The following is a 12,101-nucleotide window of genomic DNA, read 5'->3' as shown; positions in this document are numbered from 1 at the left end:
AACAATTCAAAATGATCACAAAGTCAAACGGCAGGCTATGTGCGCTGTGCAGTGCCTATATAGTTAACCAATTTCGAGATATTTCAAAATTTAAAAACAGGAAACACGGTGGGACTAAATTGTCTACTAATTGCTGATTGGTCAAACTTGACGAAAAAGCCACAACACGCTTTTTTTGCTTGTATCTTCTTAGACGGAAACATGATTTTCAAATGCAATGGTAATTTTTCATATGCCCGAATGAAATAGAAAAATGTCTTAGCCTATCATATGCATGGAAATGGAACCTCGAAGGAAACAAGACGTATCTTTATATTAGGCATGATCGTCTTGTTGTACTTACCCCAGAGGCACAAATGATTTACACCATGACCTTTTGTTATCTCTAACAGGGGTAGTGGTTATACGTATAATCCCTTACCCAAGATGTGCGTAAAAGTTAGCCTCCTCAAAATATTCCGTAAACCCTACCGAAAATTTGCTCTTAGCCCCCTAAAATTCTGTAGCAATGAAGTGATAAGTTCGTCAAGTTTCATCTTAATAGAGACGAATTTCAATAACAGTAGTGGGGACTAAAAGCAAACGAAAACTAAACTTAAGACGAGTGAAATTCTTTCATCCACAATTGTCTCATAGTCAATAACTCGGTTCCGTACTATTTATCAAAAAAAGTTTGTATATCTTTAAAATACGAATAATTTCACGTTGACACAAATTAAAGGTCTACAAATGTTCCAATGTACCTATTTAGTTATTAATTTCCTATAACAACTTTCAAATTTTTTGCCCAGATTAAGCCCCCCCCCCCCTGATTTTAAACTCTAGCAACGCTACTGTACCAACATTTAACCTGAAAACAATGGCTGCTTGCGAAGCAAAAACAATAATCTGACAAGCTTAGTTCGGAACATAAATCAATGTTGAAGGGGTGAAAATGCGGCTACCCTTATCTTTCTATTATTGTGTTTTAACATTCAAATGTTTTCTCAGTGTTTACTTGCATAAACAGTAAAAAGCCATTACGCGCGCTTCGCCAAAACCCTTCTGTGAATTTTTTAATGAAGTTTAGGACTAAAGTTTGCGATTCTTCTATATCAGCTTAGCACTATGCATTCATGGATTTATTACCAAACCTGTAAACACTATTTCGTGCTCTCCGACTCCAATATCAATATAACAAAACAGATTTTTTCTATTAATGTTGGAATAGTTTTTGAAATCAAAATGACTCTAATCCAAAGTATTTACAGGTTCACTGCGGGACATCGCGTTGCACAGCATCCATACTCCATTCTTTTTGGGTAGAATAAAACAATCATAGTCAACGGGACTTTATAGAAAGAACTATAAATAAAACCTGCTAAATTTGAGCATGAACTCAAGCCAAGACGAAAATATCGCCACTGTTCAAGTAGTTCCGGTATAAACTGATTTTTATGTGGTATCCTAGTGCTAGCTAAATAGACACCTTTATTTTTCAAGTTATTGCAAGACACGATACCAATATACAAAGACTGGGCTGAACGAATTTTGTTTCTGCTAAAAAGCTGCAACAAAACGCAAGTTCCGCGGATTGAAATATTCACCACAATAAATTAAATTTGATTCTCTTTCAGAATAAATGTTCAAACGCCTGATGATGGTGTGGGCATGAATCCAGATAAGGAACTTAAACTTATAACAGACGAATTAAGTATTTTCAAATCAATAATTTATTTAGTCTAAAGAAACTAGAAATCAGCAAACATTCACTTCAAGTTATTTGAAAATTTAATGTAATTTTCTTACAGGGATACGATTGTATCGTATCAAAACAATACGCATCATGGGAACGTTTCCAAATAGTGCAATATACGGCAGGCTTCTACCTTGATGAAGTGAAGCTAGTTTCAATGAATCCAAAGGAAAAACCATTAGGACTGGTTTCAAAGCTATTTGTCATGGACGATGTCGTATGTTTCGTTAGTTCTCGGGAGCGAAAATTTTGCGAATAAAGTTCAAATGATTTAAATAATTTCAGACTGTATTTACAACTCTAATTATTCTAATCGGAGTAGTAGCCACTCTGTATTTGAAGGAGAAAACCGAGAAAATAAAGAGATCCAAAGACGCTTTACGTGAACAACTTGACCTTGCTTTCAAATTGTCACCAGCTATTCTATTCAAAAGTAACAGTCGAGAAATATTGTAACTCTCCATAAGAATGGGTCATTAATATATTCGATTAAATCCTTCATACAATTAAGTTTAAAGGGTTTTTTTCTTGGTATTCTTTCTATGTATCAAACCAAAAGTACGATAAGAGACTAGAAGTTAAGTGCTCTAGCATTGGTTATAGATCCTGGCACTATAGTGAACCAATTTGAGGATTTTATGCCGCTTCCATCGCACCTACACTAGAGAGAAAAAATTTGGTCGAGTTCCAAAAACGTTTCTTACCCCTCCCCCTCAACATAAAGCCGCGGAATACGGACGCGGGTGCTTGAATCTAGTTCAGCCGCCTACCGCCGCGAGCGTCTCACATTTTGGAGGGAAAATTCAGAGGGCCAATCGTTGGTGTGTTATCAAGAATATTCACTTTAGCAAAGTGAAGAATTTGGTAACCTCGATTCTTCTAGTCCCTTATCTTACACAACAAAGGAAGACAAGACAATTTCAGAAGGCCATTAAAAAAGAGATGGCGCAGAAATCTCTTTCATTTTGCCCCCATGCACAATGACGAAACTACATACTTAGGCATTGGAAATATCTACGCCCAAACTAAATTAATACCGTTTACAGATGCCCTGATAAATCCAGCGACTACTTTGGGTAGTCTCGCTTTTGCAACATGGCTCTTGGTTTGTTTTTTCTTGACAAATGGCTTGCTTTGTTTCCAAAAGTCGAATATCCCCATCGAATACACTACTCTGGATGACATGAAGGATGTTGCAGCTAATCCCAAAGTCATTCCAATTGTGTATTACGGAACTCCAATATATTACATGTTTCAAGTAAGTGAATCATAGTTTACGGTCGACTATAGTTTTTTAAAAGCGTAAATCTGCGTGGGTATGAATTTGAATCATTCCAAAACGTCTAAGTCAGTAAAGATGAAGCCAGGAAAGAACTCGAACAATGAAGTTTTATAGGATGTCTGACTCTGACAATCGTTGTGATGTGGCAGGGTTGATATTTCAGAGACACAAAAAGTATACAGGTTTTCGCAATAGGTCTCGCTATAGAGGCAAGAGCAACACAAATGCACCAGTGATCTTAAAAAGTAGAGAGATCAGAGGCGAGACTGAAATTACATGCGCAGCACAAGTTTTATGCGCAGTACTTTGAATAGAAAAATTTCTATCAAGGCCAAAGGTTCACCATAAGCAGACCAAGACTTTGACCTATAAAGAAAAACCCCAGATTGGGTACGTTTAGACTTTTCTAGAAGCACATATAGAAGGAGAGGACAACGATATGCTGGGTTTACAGTTTCAAGTCCTTAAGGGCAATGGGGAAAAATATGAGGTCTCTCTACTTCACAACTCCGCATTTGACTTCATATTCTTGCATTGATTTTCGACTGTCATTTTTAAAAATATCGGCGGGGAGGGCAATGATATGCTGGAGGGGCTTACAATTTCTAGTCATTGGGAGCAATGGGGAAAATATGTGAGGTCTTTCTTCTGCGCAACTCGGCATTTGACTTTATACTTTTGCATTAATTATCGACTGCCATTTTCAAAAATATCGGCGAACTGAAACTAAACAAAAATTTATCTACCCACGTGTAGAAGTTTAAAAATTTTCTACTTCTTCTTAGATTTCAGCAGACCCAAATATGAAATCAATTTACAAAACAGCAGAAACAATGAACAGCATATTTATGACTGCAATGGAGGCCCTTGAAAGAACACCGGAGGTGATAATCGATGCGGAATTCGTTTTTCTCCTACCGTTCCCGTATTATTACAATTTTGACATCCACTATCTCATTGAACACTTCAAAGAGAAGAAGGACTACCTTTACATGTCAAAGAACAGCGTCTACAACTCACTGACTGTAATGCCATTCCGTTGGGGATTCTCAAAGTGGTGCATGGAAAAGATAAATGTTGGGTATGCATTGCTAAAGAAATGCTCATTTGTAATGCTTTTCAGAGGACTGACTGAGCAGAAACTTTGTTACGTTAATTTATATTTTTCTTACAGACTCTACCGAACATTTGAAACCAAATCATATGAAATCAAAAGCATCATGGCTAAATACACTTGGGACTGTTTCCAGTGGGCGAAACCGGAAGACGAGGAATATTTTACTGAAGTTAAAGAGTTTTATCTACCGGTGGGCATCATTGTTATTGGATCAATCGCATCAACAATCGTCGCTATGTTAGAAGTCTTAACATCGGTTTTTTAGTTATCAGTTTGATACTGTTTATTTTCTTTATTGTTAAAAAATTATGATTGATAGTTATAAATTTACTAAAAATCTATTTTGTTACGGTACGTTAACCAATTAGCTTTTCTAAAATTCGCCGAATAGGGCTATTATAATTTAGTTTGATCAAGAAGCGATATCTAGTTTATTAGGGAGAAGGTCTAAATTCACCACATTTCTAGCTTTATCTCCAGTCCAAACGTAGGTCAGGAGTTAATCCCCGCCTCTAAATTACAAACAGTATCTCATTGGTTCTTGTAAACTCACGCGACGCGAATAACGAAATTCACGTATTTTCCGACTGAGGAGAGGCGAATAGTCCGGCCTCCTTTTTCGCCCTCCCCCTCGTTTTCTGAAAGGGGGACTCGGACTATGGCGCACGAATACTTGGACATCTTAAGCCTTCTCCATAGTAAACTAGATATCGCTTCTTGGTTTGATAATATTTTATGCTGTGTTGAAGAAAAATTCTAATGACTAGCAGCGATTGTTAATTATACATTTATTCAAATTTAATTTGATACTGAATGTATGTACTTTAATCAATTATCGATTCTAAAATCGCCTCAAATTTCTTCGTGGCTTTATAGATGGATAGATTACCCTACCGAACTAGTTCATCGCAGTTAATCTTAACTTTTTAATAGATTAGGACGGTTTTACCTATTTACTCTTAATACAACACACACAGAATAGTTATTATACACTGTAATTATTTTGCTTCGACATTTATTCTATTAATCTTCACAAATGTTAGTAATAAAACTGTCTTTGAAAACAAAGAACTTAAAAGTGTAAGATGAGTGGACAAAGAAAAGAATTGTCTGAAGTTAAGAAAATCCCATAAAAGGCCTTCAAGGAACGAACTTTCCTGTGATATTTTAAGGAAAAAAAATCTTTTCGTGAAATCTATGAAAACCCTTCAGAAAATTTAAATTTTATAAAATAATAATAGAAAATAATTTGTTTGAAATTTTCACCACATATTAATAACCCTGTTGAATTTTGCAATACACATCTTGCTAAAGTTTCCAAAAATGCAGTATGATGAAGTAAGACTTGCGCCAGGGATAGATTTAATTTTAGAAGTAGGAATGGAGAACGGTTAGTATTTACTTCAGTCCCACTCATAGCCCAGCATAGAACCCCTCCCTCAAACACGTACGAAAAGTTTAAATTATCTTATTGGCTCATTTAACCTACGTTTTGATGACGTTGCTGACGTTGACGGCGAGAAATTTCTTTATACCTCTGGACTCCTCCTTTATACCCCCTCCCGTCCGGGGAATGGGGTCCGGGACTTTGATACGCGCCCAGATTACTCTGTTCTCTATTCCTACTCCTATAATTAAATCTATCCCTGCTTGTGTTAAGTGATTTAGGTATTAAAACAAGTACGCTGTACATTCAATGAAAAAGCCTTCTCGCTGTTGTTAGTATTTGGTCCAAAATTGATTAATCTCTTGCATGTCTTTAATATAATACAGCCCTACATACGCATTAAACTTGGTAATTATGACATACGACACTTGAAATGTTACGCGGTGTACTAGAAAAAGGCGTATTAATTGGTTAATCTTGAGGTTTCCCAAGTTTGGGAAAGTAGCGTACTTGAAAGCTACGAAATTTTTCCGTCTATTTCTTTGTCGAGTATAACTTAAAGAGATAGTAGCATTCAAATCGATCAATAATGTTTTTATGGAAACATTTGATACAAAAGAATTTGAAAAAATCTTATGATTTTGGAAATATATTTTTCAATATTTACTGTTTAAATTTTCACCAAGAAATGTTTAAGGAAAGCGCACTGTTATGCCAGTTTCAAGCAATAGATATTTGCTACTAGAATGCGAGAATCATAACATAATCACGATTCAAACGGCGGGCTTTGTGCAAATTTAAATATCAATTTTCAAATAAAATATATTAGAACCAATTTTAACTTTTTCAATTATTTGGAAATATTAAAAAATATCATAGTAGTCGAAATTAACTACGAACCCTTTAACGATTTCTTCAAAGCAGACTAATGGTATGGAAAAAATAAGCCAAACTTAATCGTTAGATAATTTAGTGAAGGGCCTTGGTATTCATACTGCACACACAAAAACTCAGTGTAGCAAAAAGTAGTTGCCCTCGCTTTAAATGCTTGAAACCCAAAAGATTGGGTTAATATTTGAAAAGACAAGTTATTTACGGAGATCAATTTTTTACGCAAATGTATTGATAACTTGAACATAGTAAGTCGATAAGCAATACGTGGCATGAGAAGAAAAATGATGCAAGGAAAAGTAAGTTTGAATTTCCTAAGGGAACTTGACTCTTCCTTGTCAACATGTTCAACGCGTGTGTGACAATTTGGTGCTGTTAGGTGAGTAATGTATCAAATGGAATAAGTGTAATGTTACCAGATTTAAAGCAATTATAGAACACAAGTGTTTTGTCAAAATATACGGTAAAACGTTTTTCGTCTGAAACAATTCAAAATGATCACAAAGTCAAACGGCAGGCTATGTGCGCTGTGCAGTGCCTATATAGTTAACCAATTTCGAGATATTTCAAAATTTAAAAACAGGAAACACGGTGGGACTAAATTGTCTACTAATTGCTGATTGGTCAAACTTGACGAAAAAGCCACAACACGCTTTTTTTGCTTGTATCTTCTTAGACGGAAACATGATTTTCAAATGCAATGGTAATTTTTCATATGCCCGAATGAAATAGAAAAATGTCTTAGCCTATCATATGCATGGAAATGGAACCTCGAAGGAAACAAGACGTATCTTTATATTAGGCATGATCGTCTTGTTGTACTTACCCCAGAGGCACAAATGATTTACACCATGACCTTTTGTTATCTCTAACAGGGGTAGTGGTTATACGTATAATCCCTTACCCAAGATGTGCGTAAAAGTTAGCCTCCTCAAAATATTCCGTAAACCCTACCGAAAATTTGCTCTTAGCCCCCTAAAATTCTGTAGCAATGAAGTGATAAGTTCGTCAAGTTTCATCTTAATAGAGACGAATTTCAATAACAGTAGTGGGGACTAAAAGCAAACGAAAACTAAACTTAAGACGAGTGAAATTCTTTCATCCACAATTGTCTCATAGTCAATAACTCGGTTCCGTACTATTTATCAAAAAAAGTTTGTATATCTTTAAAATACGAATAATTTCACGTTGACACAAATTTTCAGAAAGTTATAAAGGTGTACACATATTCCAATGAACCAATTATGCAAAATTGTGCTATTAATTTTCTATAACAACTTTCAAATACTTTGCCCAAGTTAAGCCCCCCCCCTAAATTTCAAACCCTAGCAACGCTACTGCATAAAAATTTAACCTGACCAAAGCTAGAAACCAATGGCTGCTTGCGAATTAACAAAAACAATAATTTGACAAGCTTAGTACGGAACGTAAATCAAGTTGAAGGGGAGAAAATGTGGCTTCCCTTTTCTTTCTATTATTATATTATATTTGAATGTTAAAAAATTCAAATATTCTCAGTGTTTACTTTTTTAAACAGTAGAAAGCCATTACGCGCGCTTATCCAAAAGTGTGAACTTTTTTAATGAATTTTAGGAGTAAAGTTTTTGGTCCTTCTATATCAGCTCAGCCCTATGCATTCATGGATTTATTACCAAACCTATAAACAGTATTTCGTGCTCTCCGCCTCCAATATCGATATAACGAAACAGATTTTTTCCATTAATGTTGGAGCAGTTTCTGAAGTCGGAATAATAATTTAAACTCTAATACAAAGTATTTATAGGTTCACTTAGGGGCATAGCGATACACAGCGTCCATACTCCCTTCTCTTTGGGTAGAAAAAACCCGCTTCAAACAATCATAGTCAACAGGACTTTATAAGAAGAACTATAAGTAAAATCTGTTGAACTTTAAACATGAACTCAAGCCAAGACGAAAATATCGCCACTGTTCAAGTAGTTCCGGTATAAACTAATTTTTATATGGTATCCTAGTGAGAATCTAAAAAGACACCTTTATTTTTCAAGTTATTGCAAGACACGATACCAATATACAACGACTGGGCTGAACGAGTTTTGTTTCTGCTAAGAAGCTGCAACAAAACGCAAGTTTTCAGGATCGAAATATTCAACACAATATAATAATAATTGCATTTCTTTCAGAGTAAATGTTGTAAAGCCTGAGGATGATGTGGGAATGGACCCAGACGCTGAACTTAAACTTTTGACCGAAAAATTAAGTGATTTTAAATGAACCTTAGTAATAGTCTAATACAATGTAGACCTAGATAAATGCCCACATCTATTTCTTTGACAGATTAATGTAATTTTCCTTAAAATACAGGGATACGATTGTGTCGTAGTGAGCCAATACGCATCGTGGGAACGTTTCCAAAAAGTGCAATACACAGCACCCTTTTACATTGATGAAGTGAAGCTAGTTTCAATGAATCCAAAGGAAAAACCATTAGGACTGGTTTCAAAACTATTTGTCATGGATGATATCGTAAGTTTCGTTAGTTCTCGAGAGTGAAAATTTTGCGCATAAAGTTCAAATAATTGTTTTTATTTCAGGTTGTAGGAATTACTCTAATTGTTCTAATCGGAGTAGTAGCCACTCTGTATCTGAACGAGAAAAACACCAAAATCAAGAGAATGAAAGATGCTTTACGTAAACAACTTGACTTTGCTTTCAAATTGGCACCTGCTATTCTATTGAAAGGTAACAGTAGAGGAATAAAATGAGCCTATCATACTCTCAGTGCCAGAACTTACTAAATTCCTGCAATTTACTCTTAACAGATACTCTGATAAATCCAAGTACTAAATTGGGTACACTCGCACTAACAACATGGGTCTTGATTTGTTTTTTCCTGACAAATGGCTTGCTTTGTTTCCAAAAGTCGAATATCCCCATCGAATACACTACTCTAGATGACATGAAGGATGTTGCAGCTAATCCCAAAGTCATTCCACTTTTGTATTACGGAACTCCAATGTATTACATGTTTCAAGTAAGTGAATCATAGTTTACAGTCGATTGGTCGACTTTAGTTTTTTTAAAAGCGTAAATCTGCCTGGGTATGAATTTGAGTGATTCCAAAATGTCTTGGATCAGTAAAGATGAAGCCAAGAAAGAACTCGAACGATGATATTTTATAAGATGTCTGACTCTGACACTCGTTATCTGGCAGGGTTGATAATTCAGAGGCACAAAAAGTATACATGCAGGTTTTCGCAAAGTCAGACACTCGCTATAGAGACATTTGCAACTCAAAAGTGTAGAGACATCAGAGGCGAGACTGAAATTATATGCGTAGCACACGTTTTATGCGCAGTAGTTTGAATAGAAAAATTTCGATCAAGGCCAAAGATCCAGTATAAGCAGACAAGACTTTGTCCTAGAGAGAGTGCGCAGAGACAGTTATTTATTAAACCCCTTTTATGTCGCGAAGAGCGATACTGAGGGTTGCTTAGCCCCTTTTTAATTTTGCGCGTCCATCATAGATGACGCTCAAAATTAATAGATTTATACGGTATCTTTCGTGTTTAGTGTTTACGCGTGCGGCGGTGCGAGACAGGCAAAGGGGCTCGCGGCAGGGCCGGATATAAGCACAGTACACTGGACATTGTCCAATAAAATTTAAAAATGTCCCATAATTTTTTTAAAAACTATGGGGGTCACTGGACATTTTGACCTATAAATTTTCCGAAGTTTTGATACCTTGACTATGGAGAAACGACACCATTTTTGCACACTCCTATAAATTTTCCAGTCAAACAGGGGGTCACTGGACACATGTCCTATAACAATTTTTTCTTATTTCCGGCCCTGGCTCGCGGTCGCTTCGGGATTTTATCTCTCTCCTTCAACTCGCTTGTGTGACGTCACACTAGACCTGCGCAACTCTGTTTGGCGAACGCTGGCATATGAATCAGGGCGCGCGCTTTAAAATTTTGTAACTGTAACCTGAATTATTCTTTAAACTGTGGTAAATTAAATAATTAAAATATGGGTTTGTTTAGTTACTATTTACTGATGTTGCTTGAGGAAAGTCTAAATTTTTTAACCAAAGTTGATGGAATATTCACAAAAAATTATTAGCCTATGTGGAATTAACATTCAAGGTTCGCCGGAAAAACAGTTGCCAGCCGTGTTGCCGCGCAAAATTTTAATATTGGCTTGCTGGAGCCATCTTGTTTTACATCGAAAAGGTCTATAAGAGAAGTAGAATTGCGAAGTATAGGAAAATAGGCGTTTCGGTAAGCACCAGTTCCAGAGACGAAAACAGATTGAAGAAAAAAATCAATATAGAACTTTATAAATATATTAAGGGTGTCTAGGCATTAAATTCTAACTGCCATATTCTAAGATGACGGAGGAATGAAACTTTACACAATTTTACCTACCCAGGTATTGAAGTACAAAAATTTTAAACTTTTTCATAGATTTCAGCAGACCCAAATATGAAAGAAATTTACAATAGAGCAAAAACAATGAATAGCATATTAATGAATGCCATGGAGGCGCTTGAAAGAACACCGGAGTTGATATTGGATGCGGAATTTGTTTTACCTTTACCGTTCCCGTACTATTACAATTTTGAGGTGACCCTGCTCATTGAAAAATTCAAAGCAAAAAAGGATTACCTCTATATGTCAAAGGACAGAGTCTACAACTCACTTACTGTAATGCCATTTCGTTGGGGATTCTCAAAGCAGTGTATGGAAAAGGTCAATGTTGGGTATGTATTGCTAACTAGCTGTTACCCGTGTTGACGCTCGCGTGTAATTAGAACTTCCATCAAAATGTTATAAAGAATGGGTAGGTTTTACTGATGACTAATATTTTTGTAGCACCCTAGGAACGAAGGCACTCGGCGTTGCCCGTCAGCCAGGGCATTTTTTATCATTCCATAAAGAGGGGCTTTTAAATTTCTGGCCGCCATTTAAAAAGATGGCAACAAATGGAACCCAAAAGACCATTCAGCCCGTCTATAGGTTATAGGAAACCAGTGTTCTAAATATTTGTGAAATCTGTTGAAACGCGCGGACTTTGTTGCATAGAGAAGATTTTTTTACATTTCTAGGCGCCATTGTTTATGATGTCGGCGGATTGGAAAAATGTTTCTTATTACGCGCCTGCTACTTATGAGTAACGTTCCTGCAAATTTTCACTCTTCTAAAACAAGCGGTTTGGGCTGGGCGTTGATTATCAGTCAGTCTGTCAGGACTTTGATTTATATAGATATAGATGAACTGCTCATAAGTGATGCTATAACCAGAAAATTTAATAGAAGTGTGAAACAAAAAGGGGTAATTGTAACATGATTCTTCTCAACATCCCTTAACATTTCGAGCAAGGTTACTGTTAAACTGAATCATATTTGCGATAAATAGTTTCCTCATCATTACTCTGTTAGTGCTTAACTATTTGCACTTGCACTAAGGCACGCTTGTGGATTTTTATCCCACGTCAAGACGAGGTTTGTGGGTTGATTTCTAAGGATTTAGTACCAAACAGTTATAGAATTCACCCCTCGACGCGATGTCCATCTGAAGTGTGACGAACAGAAGAGCAAACAAAAAGGGCTCCTCGCCTGGGAAGAATCATGTTACATAATTCAAGTAGTAAAACGATACAGAGTGTCATCCTTCCTCTGCTATAACTTTCTGATTTTCAGAGGACT

The 12,101-nt window shown here is 36.1% G+C and overlaps 1 long non-coding RNA gene across 2 annotated transcripts in view; it reads right to left on the bottom strand.

The window, feature by feature from the left end:
- The window catches only part of LOC149616227 (uncharacterized), a 236,414-nt gene that overhangs the window by 128,725 nt on the left and 95,588 nt on the right, over positions 1–12,101 (bottom strand). The gene's annotated exons all lie outside the window — the stretch shown is intronic.

This window comes from Phalangium opilio, unplaced genomic scaffold (assembly GCF_054372755.1).
Source record: "Phalangium opilio isolate 3A_F unplaced genomic scaffold, DU_Popi_V2 ptg000217l_1, whole genome shotgun sequence".
Taxonomy (NCBI): Eukaryota; Metazoa; Arthropoda; class Arachnida; order Opiliones; family Phalangiidae; genus Phalangium; species Phalangium opilio.
Note: the sequence above shows the minus strand (reverse complement) of the source record. Positions and strands in the feature narration are given on the sequence as shown.